We start from the raw sequence: 19,978 nt of genomic DNA, 5'->3' as shown, positions 1-19,978 counted from the left end.
CCCTTTCAGCGCCTTAGCTGTTAATTAAGATGCTAGATGGTAATTTCCCGATTGTACAATGAATTCCTGGCTTTCTTTCCTTTGATGTGACAGCCCTGAAGCACCTATAGGGGTGTAAATATAGCTAGTGCTATGTAACCCTTCCCTAGAATTTCACTTTTTAAGTTCTGTTTACTTTTAGGTATCTTTATTCTGCCCCGCAACTGGTAGTCATGCATCTGAAAGGCTGGGCTACCTTATCAGGGCAGATGCCTTTAGTTTTTGCACAATACACCAAGGGATTAAAACAATCCAAAAATGGGGATATGCCTCCCCCCCTCCCCCCCACCCGCCATTTTCTGATGCATAAGTGTACTTGTAGAATATAGGCTGACGGGAAGCTTAAAGCAAGTTTTGTTGGGGTTTTTTTTTTTTTTTTACATGCATTAACCCCCCCCCCCCAGCAAATTAGTAGGCAGTTCAGTGATATGTTTGCACACGATACTTGACTCGGAGTAAATCTTGGCTCCACGGAGACCTCGGGAAGCTCTAATTAATCTTGCAGGTTCTCAGAATGTTCTTGGGCTGTACAGGTACACAGGTATTATGTTAAAAAACCACTGCAGAGTTTCATCAAAAGCTCTTACCTGCGCTAAACCCCTTCATTTGCCAATAAAAGCCCGAGGTTGACAGTGTAAATGCACTCTTGAGCTTAAAGAACAAAATGACATTTCCATTGAATATAGAAGAGCTATTATTGCTTCCAGTGCAAAAGCACTGTACAAGCAGTTCACGTCGTAAAACCAGCCTTTCTAATTGTAATTCACTTCGCTGTCATCGGAAAGGAAATGCCTGCTTCGTGGGGGCAGCTTAACTGCTCCGTAATTACCTGTACTTAGAGCTTCCATTGTACGTAGGAAAAGCTAAAATATTTGCCCAAACAGGACCTTTGCAGGGTTCAGGAATCGCAGCGTTCAGGAAAACAGGAAATCACTGCATCTCTGCTAGAAATATGTGTCTTTTTAAATTAATTCCATGATGCCTCTGTCCAGGAATCTCTGTTATGCAGATAAAAGTTTTATTAAAAATTTGATGAAACGCTTATTATTTCGAAGCGATTTACATTTACAGATCGCCCCCCCTTCCCCTTACCACAAAGCCGAGGAATGATATCTTGGACCCCGATTGTTTTGCACTCCATTACCCATCTCCCTTCTTTCAGCATCCTTGTTATGGGAGATTTAAGATGTCTGGTTTTCTAAACAAGAGACCATGACTGATACGAGGTCTCTATATTAGCTGATCAGGGCTGAGTTACGACTGTTCCCTTGAACTGCGCTAGGGGAGCTGCTCCTTCTGTATTGTTAGAGCAGCATCTTAGGAGCTGAACACCTGTTTTACATCTTGGCTCACCACAGTGTGGACTTCAGGGGCCCGATCTGAGGAAGGCTTTTCCTGTTCTTTGGCCTCGAGCCGAAACCACTTCTTCAAAGACTGGTCCCTAAGTCTCTCTTTTTCTGCTGTTAATTTTGTGCGCAAGAGACACTGATATCTATGACTACTGTCCAAATCTATTTTTCAGTTTTTACATTTGCGAGCAAACTCTGGCTTGGAAGAAAGATACATAACAGCTTTTACCTAAGCCATCTGGTTCAGTTTCTCTGGTGCTGAAAATAATTTAGAAGACCTTATTTACCCCAAATCAATTTTTTTTTTTCTCCTGGGCTCACATTTCACCACAGATTCTTCCCCTGTCTGCAGTTTTATAACAGCATTATACTGTTACAGCATCAGATTATTCCTTTTGGCACCTTGGAAATGATGGGGGGAGGGGGAGAAAAGCATAATTCTAAGTATTTTGCCTGATTATTTTTACCCAGTCAAAAATAGGAGGGAAAAGCAAATCAATACCAAAAAGGTATCGCAATCAGGAAGTGAAAAAGCTTCACGTATATAACCAGGAACACTTCCCTTAGTAGACAACAATATCAGCGTATAAACATAAGCTTTATATTTGATAGGATTAGTTCAGAGACACGGAGGGGTACTGTGGAGGAAGAAGACCCCCGACCACCTCACCACCCAATCATTGCTTAGTCCTCCATACTTTTAAGCTTTTGTGTATATAAAAAAAAAATGCAATAAAATTCTAAATATCTCAAATGCATTAGATGAGTGAAAAATTAGCTTAGCTAAAGCTTGGTTTCGAGGTGAACATGTTTCGTGCAACTGCTTCAGGAAACCAAACGGATGTATATTCAGCCACATTAATAATTGGCAGCAATAAGCGGTGTGTGAATCTAAAAAGTGAAAGGAAAAATAACCACCATATAAATCACCTTGTGGTGGAAAAATATAAGGACAAAACTTAAAACTAACAGCTATAATGAGGTGTAAAGGTATACCCAGTGAGATTACAAGATAGATAATTAGAAGAAGCATTAGGGTCTGGGGATATATTGAGAAGGTTAGTTTGACTTGACAAATTTCATGAATAACTTGGTTTTTTAAGTTATCTCCTGAAGGTTTTGTAGTTGGATGTTGTGATCAGCAGGTTGGAGATGTGGTCTAGTTTCATTGCTTGGGTGGCTAGTAGGCCATCATTGCTTATGTGTCTCTAGCACCCTGAGGGACACGCACAAATTTATACCTGTTGAAAAGCAAGCATAAATGTGTGCGCATTATCTGCATTTTATAAAATATATGTATACTCGCAGCTCTGCTCCAGGGAATGCCTTCTTCACACCTCCAAAACACATGATATTATTGGAGCAGTACTTAACAGTATATGTGTACACAGCTACATGAGTTCAGAAAAGCCCCTTTTCCACAGGATCATGAAAGTTAAATACTGTACATAAAAAAGGGCTTCTGCTGTGTTTAGCACTTGGGTTGATTTGATTTTCGGATCTTTCTGTGCGGAATAGACATCAAGAGATTTCGGAAGCATAATTTTTGCAGCTGGGGCTGTCGGTGAACTCGCATCCGGGCGCCCCCTAAAAAAAAAAAAAAAGAAAAGCCTTCCTAAAATAAGGATGTCATTTTAGAATACTAAGGAAGAATTCTGACGTAACCTATTTTTCTATTTGCTCTCACTAGGTGTGGCCTAGTGGTTAGAACTGCTTCCTCAGCACCCTGAAGCTGTGAGTTTGATCCTAGCCTGCTCCTTGTGACTCTGGGCAAGTCACTTAGGGCCAGGTTCTGTAATTGGCACCTAAAAAAGATAGGCACCTAAAGTTACATGCCTATTGCATGTCAATTACACTTATGTGTCCATTATAGAATCACGCTTAGCGGCGCTTAACTACTTAAGTTAGGTTCCTATAAAAGTTAGGGTTTTGAAGGCCTATATAATGGCGCCTATCTTTTGTTGAACCACAACTAAGAATATAAGTGCCTTTAATTTTATTTAATTTTTCAGTTATGAGCTTGTTAAAGCACATTATTGAAGCCAATTTACTAATTAACCCCCCCCTCTTTTACAAAACCGTAGCACAGTTTTTAACGTCAGCCACAGTGGTAACAGTTTTGACGCTCATGAGCATCAGAGCTGTTACCGCCACGGTCAGTGCTAAAAACTGCTATGGGTAAGTTAGGTGCCTAACTTTAGGTGCGTCTTACTGAATTTACCCCTTATCCCTCCATTGCCCCAGGTACCACAGTTAGTTACATTGTGAGCCTGCCAGGACAGCTAGAAAAAAAATACCTAAGCGTACCTGGTTTCTATTCAGTGTATTGTAAACCAGTTTGGATTAATCTCTTCAAAAAAAGGCAGTTCATATTATGACAGGTCCTGGCCCTGGCCCATGAGGATCAAGCCTGTAGCTGCCCAGCGGACAGACCTCAAAACGAGCGGATTTTTTAATTGAAGTTGGTGGAAAATATGGTACTATGGATAAGTCGCCAACATTTCCTGAATTGTGTACTTTTATTGGAACATACAGTATCTGTTTCCTCAAACAGTTCAAAGAAAATAGGTTTACAAAACACCACGTACACACCAAAAAGTCCAACAGGACAGAGAACCCACGGGTATAAAACAGTACAAAAGGAAGTGGGAACAGACAATGAACACTCCACTGAAGATCACTGATGTAAAACCAACTTGCTTATTTCAGAAAAGGACACAAGCAGAAGCTGTGGAACTGACACAGCACTGTATTTCAGCGACCGAGGAACGCCTGCATCAGGGGTCACTGTGGTGTATATGTTCACAGATGACAGGTCTGGGATAAAACAAAGCTCGTTCCAACTAACATGCCAGAGTAACCAAAATCACTGAACAGCTATGGAACACCACAACAGAATATCTTCTCCCCAACTAGGTTCTATAGATAACTTTACTTCAGTTTCTTTTAAAGCTCAAAACAGGTTTAAGTTCAAAATCAAAACACTCTTTTGCTTTACAGGCCCACCAACCTTTAGGCAGGCTTTTAGTTTGGCCAACTCAGGCTAAGCCAAACTTACAATTCCCCTAGGACAGGCAAATCAACTTCCCCAGTCTTCTGCCTTCCTTTATAGTTCATTGTAGTATGCTACCTGAAACTCAATGGCTTTGGAATCATCTACCCTCAATGATCAGATATTATGATCCCTCCCCCCAAAGAATCCCATTCAGGTTTTAACAACATAAAGTTCTTTTCAATGTTATGCTCCTACAGCAGGCTCATCACAATTCACAGTTCTTTTCCTATTTTAAAAGGCTTTCTGCCTTCTCACACTTCTTTCCTTTATGGGCAGCTTTAGCAAAATGTTAGCAAACAGTCTCTATTTTATCAGGACATCCATAGAGCAATGCCTGATCAAAACTTCAAACTTTAGGTTTCTGTTTCCAGCAATTCAGGGAAACCACAACCTTGAATAATGCCACAATGCTTCATCTTTAGGAAACATTTCCATGTTTACTCCAATATCAGTTTCCATTTGATTTTCAGGTGAGTAATCTAAATTGGCTTCAGAAAACTCCATGGGTTCTTCCTGACTCAAAGACCCACTGCTTTCAGAGTAATCTGTCATGATATCTTCCTGCATTTCAATTTCAGGATATTCAAACACACGCTTTTGTAGCTGTCTGATCGGGTTTTCTTTTGGAAGCTGTGCTTCTCCTCTCCAAGCGTGGTTTGGCTTCAGGCTTCACCCTCTGAGTCTGCTCATTGATGTTGCTCTCTGTTCCTCCCCTTTGCTTTCCTTTATTAGGATTATGGAAGTTAGCAACAGGTGTAGGCTTTTCCTGAATCAGCTGACTCCTGAGAGTTATATGCCGGTCTACACTGGCTCCCTGTTTGTAGCATTGTGTGTCCTGCTTAGAAGTAATCCCTGCAACCTTGTTTCCTGGCTTTATGGTTCCCACTGGTGCTGAATTTATCCTACTGGACCCTGGCCTAGAAAAAGATAAATCGGTACCAGGTTGTTTGGGTACACTTTTCTTAGTATATCCTATGTATGCCCCTTTCTTCCCCCAAGCCCAAGGGTTTAAGTTTGTTTGAACACTGGTCCAATTTAGCTGGTATTTCATTTGCAACTGGTTTCTCTAGGTTTTCTCTGGAGCTCACAGGGACATCCCTGTGACAATATATATCCCAATAAGTAACTAAATATGTGCGTGTGTGTGTGTGTGGATGGAACTTGATATATGTGTGATAGGGATAGTCAGCACTGATCCCTCAAAGCTAAGCAGAAGTCCTCCAATCGCATTGCTGCCAGGGGGGGGGGGGGGGTGATGCTCAATATTGTGGTGTTTTTGGGGGTTGTTGGGGTTTTTTTTGTTTTGTTTTTTTTAAGAAATAATCTTTTTATTAGGCAAGAACAAAAACAGCAATCCACAATATCAACCGGAGCGGGAACAATCCAGCACAGGAACAATACAGAAATGTCAAATGCATGGAAGAATGACAGGAAAATAAAATATGAAGTAGTACAGACCAATATTTGCCTAATATACAAACTTTTGCTTTTTAAAAAACAGAAAACAACCATAAACCCCACCCAACCCAAAAACATAAGTGCTTGTTAAAAATTTATTCACAAAGCCAGATTGTTGAATATCACTGTCAGAGTTATTTGGTTGCCAGCTCTCTTGTCGTATTTATTAAAGATAATTAAATCGCACATAAAATAGGATTCACAACGGAGGTGTGGACCAATGATGATACCTTAACCCCAAAATGGTTTCAACTTATTGATTGAATCTCTGGGGTATATTGAGGTCTTTTCCCTCTGTTTTAGTATAGATTATGCACGTTATACCATTGTGAGTGTTCTATATTTATAACTAGAACACAAGTTTGCCCACCAAAAAGTATAATTAAGTCGATCATAACATTTCCAATTGTGTGTTATCATTAGAACTTTCAATTCGATTCAATTTTCCTGCCCAATTGAGTGTTTTTTTTCAGACATCCTGGTAGGTTTATTTTATAGCCTCTTCACCCCCTTTGCCCTCTCCTGCCCACAGTGGCACTGTGGTGTAAACAAAAAAGACTTTTCCTCTCTCTATTAAATCCTAGCTCACGTTCGCGGTCTAACACCAGCTCTGGCAGGATGCATATTTCAAATCTGACACATTGTAATCAGAAAACAGAAAATAAAATTTATTTTTTCTACCTTTTGTTGGCTGGTGCACATCTGAATCTTTGAAAAGAGGGTTCAAGTTGAATGGTGAAGAGTTAGGAGCCACAATAATAAAACATGTACTTAGATTCAGGACTTACATATGGTATATTTTCAAAAGCCGCTGTCATAGTTCATATAGGGCTCCTTTTACAAAGGTGCGCTAGTGTTTTACCGCACGCACTGGATTAGCGGGCGCTAGCTGAAAAACTACCGCCTGCACAAGAGGAGGCGGTAACGGCTAGCGCGTGCTATTCCGCGAATTAAGGCCCTAACGCACCTTCGTAAAAGGAGCCCATAGTCTCATAAGAACAGCTATAGAGGCATCTCTGCTATTGGGGGTGGGGAAGTCTTGCACTCTGCATTCTCTCTTCAGGTTCCCCATCAACTGCTATTGCTTCCAATCGCTTTCTCTAGCTCTCATTCAGGTTGAGCTGTTGATTCCTATGCTACTCTGTTCTTCTTTTTGTTGTGAAAATAACATGGAACTATGTATAGCAGTGGTCTTAAACACGCGGCCCGCCAGGTACTATTTTGAGGTCCTCGGTATGTTTTTATCATAATCACAAAAGTAAAATAAAACAGTTTCTTGATCATATGTCTCTTTAGCTATAAATGACAATATTATTATTAAGACTTAGCCAAAAGGAAAGATTTATAAACTATAAAGAGTTTTACCTTATGCAAAATTGTCATTTCTTTAATAAGATATTAACTATTTTTTTCCGAGGCCCTCCAAGGACCTACAAATCCAAAATGTGGCCCTGCAAAGGGTTTGTGTTTGAGACCACTGATGTATAGTAAAGCTCAAAGTGTCATAGAAACAGCAGTGGCTGGACAGGGAATTGGGAGGACTAGTGGCCAGACTACAGTTAGTAAAGTCACCATAGGGAAGAAAAAGAAGAGCTGTCAAATTGGCCATTAGTAAAGTTTGGCTGAGGCTACCAATTTTGTTGAGGGGTGGAAACTCCTCCCCCCTATTCAAAGGCTCAAAGGAGAGATCTTTCTGCTCTTAGCTCATGTTAATTAGCCCATCTTTCGTGCTGGACTTTTAAAGCCTTGATATTCACTGATGCACCACAAATAGCTAAAGGTTTCAATATTTTCCTAATTAATCTAATGAGCATTCATTAGAACTAGCTTGAATATTGCAAACTTGGAAGACTGTAAGTTAATACGATCGCTTTACAGGACATCAGAATAACCCCACCACCATGAAGCACGGAGCAAATACAGATTCAGTACTGGCTTAAGATAATCGGCAGCCTGCAGAGAGGATCGCCGGTGCTGTAGCGATCCTTGCAGGCTGCCGTCTTCCTCAGGACCACGTTCCCTCTGCTGCGATCCCGGCCCTTCTCTGACGTCAGGGGAGGATCGCAGCAAAGGGAACGTGGTGCTGAGGAAGACAGCAGCCTACAAGGATCGCTACAGCACCGGTGATCCTCTCCACAGGCTGCTGATTATCTTAAGGTAAGAGCGGGAGGCCGGAGGGGGGGAAGCTGGGGGAGCATGCAGGCCTTCCTGACTGACCCTCCCCCCTCGCCTCCTAAAGTTGGAGCAGCAACGGACGGCCAGCAAGAGGCAGTGCTGCTGCTCCTGCGTTAGGAAGGTATGGGAAGGAGGGTCGATCACCGAATTGGGAGGACGACTTTTTTTAAAAAAAGGGAATGGATTCAAATCGATTCACCCAAAGTGAATCGAATCGGAAATTGGGCAGCGCTACTTAGCACATTCTCAAGTGAAAGTGGACAGTAAGTACCCATTGCTATATGCAGTCTATGTCTGTTCTCTACCCATCACACACCTGGTTCCCATTCTCAAATCCCAACATGTAGATAGGGCTAGATTCAGTAAATGGTGTTCAGAAATCAGCATTCTATTCTATAATGGGCACTTAAAGATGAGCACCCATTATAGAAGGGTCTAGGTAGGACGATTCAGCGCGGCGAGTTCAGGGTGGCCGTTTCAGCTGGTCCATGTCAGCACTGAATTAGCCATGATGAATCTTCCTACACCCAGCTGACAGCTTGGGAGCATCATAGCAGCGCCTGACCTTGTTTGGAGGGCAATGCCCTCCCATCCACCCCCACGCCAATCTTGGGATGTCCCTTACTCTTCCCTGTCGCTCAAGTGCCCCTCCCCCACCGCCACCACATACCTCTTGACAAGTTAACCGGCACAAGCAGCATCTTCCACCTCCTGCTCGTGCCAGCCTCGGCTCCCCTCCGACGTGATGTCCTGGTCCCGCAACTAGGACGTGACGTCAGAAGGGAGCCAAGGCTGGCGTGAGCAAGGGACGGAAGATGCTGCTCGTGTCGGCGAACTTTTCAAGAGGTATGTGGGAGAGGCAGAGAAGAGGAGAAAGGCACCGACGGCACTCAGTGCGATGAAGCGACCCCATGCTGAAATGGCCACGATGAATCGTCCCATTTCAATATAGAATAATAATAATAATTTATTCGCCAAATCTTCAGTTCAAGACGGTTCACAGCAAAAAGAGGTGAATGAACATTGAATAGCATTGAGTGCCGATTTTTGGCGCCCAAACTTAAGCCTGCTGAAATCAGATATATGTCCTGGCATCCAATTTGGGTGAACATCTTTAGTATTTTATAACAATGTGTGCAAATTTTAGGAACACCCCACCTGCCCATGCTCCTCCCGTAGTCACACTCCCTTTTTGGTTACACCCTATGGGATTTGGTCACACATTGTTACAGAATAGCGCATAGCAAGATTTGCACACAAATTCAAATTGGTGCCAGTTAGCAAACAATTGGCCCTAATTGGCTCATTAGCCAATTGGGTTGATGCCCAAATATCTGCACCCAATTTTAAATGCCATGTATAGAATCCAAGGGTTAATGCGTGAATTAGTGCATGCTGTCATGTCACCATGGTGCTACTACACCTATGCGGTAACACTTAACAAGTGCTAATTTGCACATTAATTGCATAACACACTTAAGTAAAAGGGCTCCTTGACTTGCTGCATGCATGTAACATAAGTCCTTTTGAAAAGTACTGTCTTAATTATGGGCAAGGCCTTCAAAAGGATCTGTTTTGTGTTTAATCTATATATCCTCAGGCAGGATAAGAGCATATGTCAGAATTAGGATAAGGTTTACTTTGATCTCGGGCTGTTCTACTGTATCTTAGCTACCCACTTTCTTGAGCTCTGTAATAATTGTGTTCAGTATAATAACCCAGCTGTGCAGTATTTGCAGAGTCTGCCTCTCGACAAAGGCCATATAGGGAACATCCAGTCAACCTCGACGTTAGAGCAGCACAGGTGCATATAATTGGGCAGGCTTTTGGAGTGTGATGAAGCATGACGTTGGAGAAAGCATTCTTTTATCCACTGAAAGAACGGTGTTTTCCTGAACGAAATACTGTCTTGGAGTGTAGCCTGGCTGGATCTATGGATGAGCTCTGGCATTTGCACTGTTGCTGCATTTTTCAGACACTGCCCTAGTAAGCTTAACAAACTTGTTGGACTTTGCTCAGACCCTAGTAACAGGGTAGATAACACCTCACTTGGATTTCCCATTAGCCTTGTAATTGGCGATAAGGCACAGCTGCCATTGATGTGAATGCGAGTAGTTTTCACAGTCCCTCAAACTTCAGCCTTGTAACGTTCAAGTGTCGGAAATAGATAATGAGTCTGCCTTCACCTGCTAACCCTCCCCTCAGTGATTTTGGGCTATGTGTCAACAGTTGGGCCTTATTTAGACAGCACTTTGCCAGTTTTCTCCCATTCTTTGCCTGTGGAAAAATCCTTATTGAAAAAAAAGGCTGTTAATGCAGTATAAAGCAAGAGGTGGCAAGAATTGTAAATGGGGAAAATGTGAGATCATGTTGTATTTCAATATGTGAAGGTAAATCAAAAAGTAAAGGCAAAATACATTTAACGGTTTTAATAGAAGTAACTGTGAGCAATTGAGCATATATGCAAAATGACACATTTGTTGTATCGTTTAAATAGATTCTGCATTGCTGCAGATAAGAAATTTTTTGGGCTGCTCCCAAAGCCAGGTGATCATTGCTTCTTTTAATTCATCACCAGAGGTGAATCTGTGACCTCGCAGCGTCTCCTTCAGCGGACCAAAGATGTGATAATCGCTAGGTGCCAGATCCGGGCTTTAAAGAGGTTATGAAAGACGATCAAACCCAAGCTGTTGCACCGTCTCTTCTGTCGCTGCTGCTGCTGTATGAGGATGTGCATTGCCATGGTGCAGCTTCTTTTGCTGCAAATTGCAAGTTTAAGTTCATGCACAGTTTCACTGTTTGCCCGTGCACTTGGAAATGTGCCCGAATAGGCCCCTTCTTGTCCCAAAAGAAGGTTAACATGATTTTCATGAACTAAGGCTGATGTTTGAATTTCTTCTTTTCTGGAGAAGACGGATGTCTCTATTCCATGCTTTGTCTTTTGCTCTCTGGATCATAGTGATGCACCTGGGTCTTGTTGCTGGTGACGATTCTTCATCCTGTCTCAGGAACTGGGTCACAACCTCAACACACTGTTGCTTATGTAGATTAGTAAGTTGTTTGGGAACCCATCGTGCGCAGACCTTCCTGTATCCCGAGTCATCGTGCATTATGGCAGATTTGCAGCCAATTGAGACACCGTTATCTGTCGGTCTTCTCTAATCAAGGCATCCACCCTGTCAATGTGTTCTTGTGTGTGTCAAAATGATAAAACATTGTTACACCTAAATGATCATGATTATCCGATTTCTGAAACTATAAAAATATTAGGAGTCACATTAGACACCCATTTATCCATGGTTGAATACACAAACTTAGTGACGAAAAAGTACTTTTTGCACTATGGAAATTAAAGACTATTAAAAAATATTTTGACCCATTATCTTATTGGTACAGTCATTGGTCTTTTCTATATTGGACTACTGTAATATCATCTACTTGGGTGTACCTAAAAAAACTGTGAGAACTAAGAATAGTACAGAATACGGCTGTCCGTTTAATATTTGGTTGAAAAAAAGCGATCATGTTAGTCCCTACTATAGACTACTGCACTGGTTACCAATGGAGGCAAAGTTCTTTTGTATTTGTTTTAAATCGGTTTGGGGAATAGCCCCTACCTATCTCTTACCTCATTTCGTGCTTTATAATTGTAACTTATTTGCCTACCCAAGGATCACTGGTTGTAAATACAAGTCCTTTTTGGATAGAACATTCATGTTTCAAGCAAGTAAACAGCAGTCTTGGTTAGGCAACTACCGTATTTTCACGCATATAACGCGCGCGTTATACGCGTTTTTACCTACCGCGCATACCCCTCTTGCGTTATATGCGTGAGCGCGGTATACAAAAGTTTTAAAACATAGTTCCCACCCCGCCCGACGCCCGATTCACCCCCCCAGCAGGACCGCTCGCACCCCCACCCCGAACGACCGCAGCAAGAGGGAGCCCAAGCCCTCTTGCCCGGCCGACTCCCCGACGTCCGATACATCCCCCCCCCGGCAGGACCACTCGCACCCCCACCCCAAAGGACCGCCGACTTCCCGACAATATCGGGCCAGAAGGGAGCCCAAACCCTCCTGGCCAGACCGCTCGCACCCCCACCCCGAACGACCGCTCGCACGCGCTCCCACCCGCACCCGCATCCACGATCGGAGCAAGAGGGAGCCCAAGCCCTCTTGCCCGGCCGACTCCCCGACGTCCGATACATCCCCCCCCCCCCCCGGCAGGACCACTCGCACCCCCACCCCAAAGGACCGCCGACTTCCCGACAATATCGGGCCAGAAGGGAGCCCAAACCCTCCTGGCCACGGCGACCCCCTAACCCCACCCCGCACTACATTACGGGCAGGAGGGATCCCAGGCCCTCCTGCCCTCGACGCAAACCCCCCTCCCTCGAACGACCGCCCCCCCCCAAGAACCTCCGACCGCCCCCCCCAGCCGACCCGCGACCCCCCTGGCGACCCCTACGACCCCCCCACCCCCCTTCCCCGTACCTTTGGTAGTTGGGCCAGAAGGGAGCCCAAACCCTCCTGGCCACGGCGACCCCCTAACCCCACCCCGCACTACATTACGGGCAGGAGGGATCCCAGGCCCTCCTGCCCTCGACGCAAACCCCCCTCCCTCGAACGACCGCCCCCCCCCCCCAAGAACCTCCGACCGCCCCCCCCAGCCGACCCGCGACCCCCCTGGCAACCCCCACGACCCCCCCACCCCCCTTCCCCGTACCTTTGGTAGTTGGGCCAGAAGGGAGCCCAAACCCTCCTGGCCACGGCGACCCCCTAACCCCACCCCGCACTACATTACGGGCAGGAGGGATCCCAGGCCCTCCTGCCCTCGACGCAAACCCCCCTCCCCCCCAACGACCGCCCCCCCCAAGAACCTCCGACCGCCCCCCAGCCGACCCGCGATCCCCCTGGCGACCCCCACGACCCCCCCACCCCCCTTCCCCGTACCTTTGGTAGTTGGCCGGACAGACGGGAGCCAAACCCGCCTGTCCGGCAGGCAGCCAACGAAGGAATGAGGCCGGATTGGCCCATCCATCCTAAAGCTCCGCCTACTGGTGGGGCCTAAGGCGCGTGGGCCAATCAGAATAGGCCCTGGAGCCTTAGGTCCCACCTGGGGGCGCGGCCTGAGGCACATGGGCCCAACCCGACCATGTGCCTCAGGCCGCGCCCCCAGGTGGGACCTAAGGCTCCAGGGCCTATTCTGATTGGCCCACGCGCCTTAGGCCCCACCAGTAGGCGGAGCTTTAGGATGGATGGGCCAATCCGGTCTCATTCCTTCGTTGGCTGCCTGCCGGACATGCGGGTTTGGCTCCCGTCTGTCCGGCCAACTACCAAAGGTACGGGGAAGGGGGGTGGGGGGGTCGCCAGGGGGGTTGCGGGTCGGCTGGGGGGGCGGTCGGAGGTTCTTGGGGGGGGCGGTCGTTGGGGGGGAGGGGGGTTTGCGTCGAGGGCAGGAGGGCCTGGGATCCCTCCTGCCCGTAATGTAGTGCGGGGTGGGGTTAGGGGATCGCCGTGGCCAGGAGGGTTTGGGCTCCCTTCTGGCCCAACTACCAAAGGTACGGGGAAGGGGGGTGGGGGGGGTCGCGGGTCGGCTGGGGGGCGGTCGGAGGTTCTTGGGGGGGGGCGGTCGTTGGGGGGGGGGGGGTTTGCGTCGAGGGCAGGAGGGCCTGGGATCCCTCCTGCCCGTAATGTAGTGCGGGGTGGGGTTAGGGGGTCGCCGTGGCCAGGAGGATTTGGGCTCCCTCCTGGCCCGATATTGTTGGGGAGTCGGCGGTCCTTCGGGGGGGAGGGATGTATCGGACGTCGGGGGGTGCATCAGGCTTTCAGGATGGGGACAGACCTTCAAGGGGGGACAGTGCACGGAAGTCAGGGGGGGTGAACGGAGAGTCGGGACAGCGCACGGAAAGTCAGGGCGGGCGAAAGGAGCGTCGGGCAGCATGCGCGGTATACCCGTGAGCGCGGTATACCAAAGTTTTTGTACATATCATCGTGATTTCTGCGCGCTATATCCGTGTGCGCGTTTTATACGGGTGCGCGTTATTTGCGTGAAAATACGGTACATCAATGGAGCTAGGTTGACCTATGGCGCTTTTTGGAAAGAAATTAAGACTGTATTGTTTGATAGATTTATTTCCTAAATAGAAGTCATATTCAATTTAATAATTTTATATTGACTATCCTTGAGAAATATATTGTACTTTTACTATTTGTATTTTGTAAATCGCTGATTGTGTAGTTCTCTTCAGTGCAAACCGCCTAGAAGTTGTGGTGGTATAGAAGAATAAAGTTATGTTATGTTATATGTTGATAGGCGACCAGAACAACCTTCATCAGTGCACCAGTTTTAAACCTTTTTAACCACTCATAAATCTTTCATTGATTCAAGGTGCTATGCCCATTCCGAGTCAATACCTGATGGTGAATTTCCACAGGTTTCTCTCCCTCTGCCTAAAGAAAGCGCACTACAGCACGTTCTTCGATGGTGCAATTTTGCAATGGAGCTTCCATGTTTCTTACTTCATGGCTGCCACATGGCACAGTAGTTAGAGCTACCGCCTCAGCACCCTGAGGTTGTGGGTTCAAATCCCATGCTGCTCCTTGTGATTCTGGGCAAGTCACTTAATCCCCCTTTGCCCCAGGTACATAAGATAGAATGTGAGCCCACTGGGACAGGTAGGGAAAAATGCTGGAGTACCTGAATGTAAACCACTTAGATAATAAGTGGTATATAAATACTAAAAAAAAAAACATTTTGCATGGATGAACTATCCAATAGGCAATGTATGAGTACTTATAGTGCATTTCACTAGCTCTGTTTTGGTTATTGTGCAATTTAACAATTGCCTTTAACTTTTGATTCACCCTCGTGTGTGTGTGTGTATGTATATATATATATATATATACCGTATTTGCCGGCGTATAAGACGACTGGGCGTATAAGACGACCCCCCAACTTTTAGTTAAAATATAGAGTTTTGTTATATACTCGCCGTATAAGACTACCCCTTCTTCCGCACACCTTCTCTACCGCCCCGGGTGCAGCACAGCCGGCCAGGTCCCCTTACTTTTGTGGCACTTCCCCGACCGACCGATAACAGCCCGGGTCCGACAAACCTCCCTGCCCTTAACCGCGAATCTAAATTACCTTCTTACAGCTGCTGTAAGAAGGTAATTTAGATTCGCGGCTACAGGGCAGGGAGGATTGTCGGACCCGGGCTGTTATCGGTCGGTCGGGGAAGTGCCACAAAAGTAAGGGAACCTGGCCGGCTGTGCTGCAACCGGGGCGGGGAGGGGCGGGCCGCCCCTCTCCCTTGGTAGCCACTCGAACCGCGAGGCTACTCTCCTTCTCCTTATCTGCCCTGCCTGCAGCACAGAGCCGAACGGAAGTCTTCCCGACGTCAGCGCTGACGTCGGAGGGAGGGAGGGCTTTGTTTAAGCCCTCCCTCCCCTCCGACGTCAGCGCTGACGTCGGGAAGACTTCCGTTCGGCTCTGTGCTGCAAGCAGAGAAGGTAGGGAGAAGAAGAGCCGCGTACATCCAGAAGACTGAGCATCCAGCCCCGCAGGATCCCCGCGACCCTCGGAGGCGTCCCCAAGGGATCCCCGCGACCCTAGGGGCGTCCCCGTGCAGCTCTCTAAACAGTACCCGGCGTATAAGACGACCCCCGACTTTGGGGAGGATTTTAAGGTACTGAAAAGTCGTCTTATACGCCGGCAAATACGGTGTGTATATATATATATATATATATATATATATATATATATATATATATTCTTGTATTGTGTTTAAAATCATCCCTTTTGTTGATCTAGTGGAGGAGGCCTAATGATTAGTGTGGTGAAATGAGAAACTGAGCAACTGGTTTTGATTCCCACCACGGTTCCTTGTAACCCTGGGCAAGTTACTTAACCCTCCATTGCTTCAGGGACAAAACTTAGGGCCCTGTTACCAAAGAAATGGTAAAATATGGCCATGGCACGCCCTTATGTGGCTCATTCCCACACACTAAGGCCATTCTTACTGCTGGGGTAAAATGGCTGAAATTCATATTTTTGGTATTAAAGGCCATGCACTAATTTTGCCATTAGCATGTGGCCATGAAAACAGATTAGTGAGTGAGCCTTTGCTGCTGCCCATTATATAAGTGGTAAGGGCTCAAGCCATAAGCATGCGCTAATCAGTTTGCACGCGGCAGTGTACCTCTGCTAAACGATTAGTGCAGAATATGCCCACTCTTTGCCCCCAGACATGTTTCCTGTTCGAGAAAATTTTTATTTTTTTGATGCTTAGGTAGCATGCCCACTTGGTATAATTAGCACCGGATGCCCTGGCATGCCTCATGATAGATCAGGTTTTGCTGTGGTAATCATTTGTTAGTGCTTACCATAGCATTATAAAAGGGCCCCATAGACAGTGAGTCCAGTAGGGACAGGGAAAGTACCAGAATATAATATGCAAACTGCTTTGGTTGTATCACGGAAAGGCAGTACTGTATATCCAAGTCCATGGCCCTTACATATTAATATGTTCCAGTAAAACCTCTGCCCACTCTCACTCTTTGCCCTGGGCCTCATGTTTCGGTGTTTTCTCTTTCATTTGGTTCCAGTATTTATTTATTTTATTTTACCTCTTCTTTTGGAATCTGCTTTCATTCTCTAATTCATCTGATGGCCTCTACCTTCAAATTCTGTATAATGCGTCTAAAGTTGTTCGTCAGTGTTTTGAGGCACTGAAATTCTTGAGCCTTGAGCAGCACTAATGAGGTCCTATAATAATGAAAATATTGGAAAGAAGTCCTGAAGCTTAGTTGGACTACTAATTCACTTTACAGCTTAGGGCATAAACAGTTATGCCTAGGGTTACCATATGGCTCCAGAAAAAGGAGGATGGATTGAGACATCCGGGTTTTTCTTCTACATTAGAAGTAGAACCCAGATGTCTCAATCCGTCCTCCTTTTTCTGGAGCCATATGGTAACCCTACTTATGCCTATTTAGGCAACTGGCAAACTTTCTGTACTCTGGATTTGAAAATATTGCCGGTACCGTGTGGATACATTTGTGTGATTAATTAATTGGAGGGATGAAGGCATGATCCCTCCTTAGTCCCCCAGTGGTCACTGACCCCGTCCTGCTCCCCCTGCCCCCAAGAGGTGAAACTGACAGTATATACCTGGCTCTATGTTAGCTGCAGACATAACGGCCGTTTCTCTTAGAGCAGCAAGCAGCTCCCTGGAATAGTCTAGTGGTCAGTGCAGGCCCATATCCCACTCTAACTGGTACACTTATGGTAAAAAGTATGAGCCCTTCAAAACCAACAAAATACCCACTGAACCTACATATAAGTAACACTTGCAGGCATAAGGGCTATTGTAGAGGAGTACAGGTGGGTACAGTACATTTTTTTTTTTTTTTTGCTATTCCTGGAGGGCTCACCATATAAAATAAGGGTTTGGGATTTTTTGGGTGAGATGTGTACCTGGGACTTTTTATGTGAAGTCTACTGCAGTGCCTCCTGACCTGCCCCGCTGCTTTGCTGGGATGTCTAGTAAGACTGCTGGTCCCCCAGATGTTCCTTGAGCTTCTTTTAACGCGTTTTTCCCTAGGACTTTTTCCCCAAAAAATAGAACCAAAAGATAGGGGCCAAATTCTATAAACGGTGCTGTAAGTTAGGCAGCGGTATTGGCCATGCCGTTAAAAAATGATTAAAAATTTGTTTAAAAAAATAGGCACCTATTTCTCACAAATACAAGCTTTTCATGCCAAAATGTATTAAATGTGAGAGATCTTAACACATTAGCTCTTACTTTTTGCCAGTGTCCTTGAAGTGCCATCCTAACTTTTTTGGGTTCATTATGGGATAGTCCTGTGGTGGGATCTCCAAGGGGTGTGATATTTGGTAAGGCAGCTGTCTGTGGGGTATATGGTCAAGGAAAATGACTTATTTCAGAAAGCTTGTATGGTAGGTCATAAATGTATTATACAATACTAGTCTTATAGCCCGTTAAATTAACGGGTGCTAGAATATGTGTGTGTGTGTGTCTGTCTTTATTTCTTTTTCTCTCTCCTTAGCCGCTTTCTGTATTTCTATCTTTCTTTCTTTTTTTTCCTTGGCTGTCCACCACCACCCCTTGTCTGCTCCCCCTGTTCATTCTCCCTTCCTTTTACCTCCCCTGTGTCCTCCCCCACCCCATCACTGCTCACCTTATCCAACAGCAGCCCTTCTCCCTTTATTTTATCTCACCCCTCTTCCTGCTCCCTCGTCCATCAGCACCTCTTCCTGCTCCCCCGGTCCAGCAGTAGGCCTCCCTTCATCCCCCCCCCCTGTCCATCAGCACCTCTTCCTGCTCCCCCTGTCCAGCAGTAGGCCTCCCTTCATCCCCCCCCCTGTCCATCAGCACCTCTTCCTGCTCCCCCTGTCCAACAATATGCAGTTCAACACCAGAGAAAGAGAAAAAACACTATACACTTTGGAATATAAAAAGAAAGCAGTGCAAATTTACAATAAAACTGCATTTTCTGTTAATGAAATTAAAAATAAAATTCTTTTGTTCTACTTTTATTGTCTGGCCATTTTATTCATGTTTATTTCAGTTTCTACTCTCTTCTCTCAATTTTCTTACCAGGGTTTGCAGTCTATTTGGCTCTTCTCTCATTCCTGTCTTCACTTCCTCTCCTACATCCATCTCAGACTTTAACCTTATCTTTCAGTTTTCCTCCATTTATTTTTCTGCATCTCTATCTGCTTCTATTTCTCCAGTTGTTTTTTTTTTTTTTTTTGCTAACTCCTCCCTTCCAGCATCTTCTCTTTCTCTCTCTTCCCCCTTTATTTTCAGTCTTCTAACCAGTATCTGTCTTGCTCCCTCCATCCAGCATATCCTCTCCCCTTTGAGTCGCGGGTCAGGCCTGAGATATGAGGCTGGAAGCCGATTCCTCCCGGAAGCAGTCCTCCATGTTGTTTGCCGGCCGCTGAAAGGAGGGGGAGTGCCGTCGCTGCCGCTCCTGTTCCTGTTCAAAGCGGCCTGCTTAGGTTCATGGGCGGCTGTTTTGAACCTCGCAGGCCGCTCTCCATATGGTAGCATGTTCCTTCTGACGCGATCGCGTCAGAGGGAACGTGCTTCATGTGTAGAGCGGCCTGCGAGGTTCGCTACAGCCGGCCGCGAACCTCATCAGGCCGCTTCAAATAGGAGCGGCAGCGGTTGGTGCGGGAGGGGGGAGTCGTCGACTTGTTCCGCGCTGTGGAGGCGATCGTTGGCTGGCTGCGGTCCCGGCTTGGAGAGGGCAGGGTGTGCTAGCAGGCGGCAGCCGCCGCTCTGCAGGTGGAGAGCAGAGAAGGGCGCGCAGTTGTCTTGCCTCGCGTGAGGCCAGACCGTAAGACGCGCATGCTCACTTCCTATGGGTCGCTACAGCACACAGAAAATGGACGCACGCTTAGGAAGTGCGCATGCGCGGCTTACCGTTTTATTATATTAGATTGGTTGCAGACAGAACCTCCTAGTTTTTGGCATTGGAGGAACCACTTACATCCTGTGCTTTTATTTGAAGTGTGGGAAGTTCATTGTTCTCCTAGACCGGGGATTGGCAACCTGCGGCTCGCGAGCCACATGCGGCTCTTTCGCCACGTGGATGCGGCTCAGAACAGTGCTTCTGACGACCTCACACTGTTCAAGATTCCTCTTATTTTTTCACATCTTCCAGAATGACGCTGCTGCTTCCGACGTGGTATGCTTGGCTGAGGCGCGCGCTGTTGGCTGTGCCAGTCCTCTGCCCCCCCCTCTTAATTCAATTCCTGTTCCGGGGCAGAGGACCGGCACAGCCAACAGCGCACGTCTCAGCAGCGCGGTATCACGTTGAAAGCAGCAGCGTCTTACTGGAAGATGTGAAAAATAAGAGGGATCTTG

General features: G+C 46.2%; 1 protein-coding gene and 1 non-coding gene across 2 annotated transcripts in view; both read left to right on the top strand.

Annotated features, from left to right (window-relative positions):
- BMP3 (bone morphogenetic protein 3) overlaps window positions 1–19,978 on the top strand; it is a 118,691-nt gene that overhangs the window by 1,806 nt on the left and 96,907 nt on the right. The window lies entirely within an intron of this gene.
- On the top strand, window positions 2,840–2,976 carry LOC117352839. Its single transcript, XR_004537891.1, has one exon. It is a non-coding gene; the product is annotated as a U11 spliceosomal RNA (small nuclear RNA).

The sequence above is a fragment of the Geotrypetes seraphini genome, chromosome 1, assembly GCF_902459505.1.
Source record: "Geotrypetes seraphini chromosome 1, aGeoSer1.1, whole genome shotgun sequence".
Classification (NCBI taxonomy): Eukaryota; Metazoa; Chordata; class Amphibia; order Gymnophiona; family Dermophiidae; genus Geotrypetes; species Geotrypetes seraphini.
Note: the sequence above shows the minus strand (reverse complement) of the source record. Positions and strands in the feature narration are given on the sequence as shown.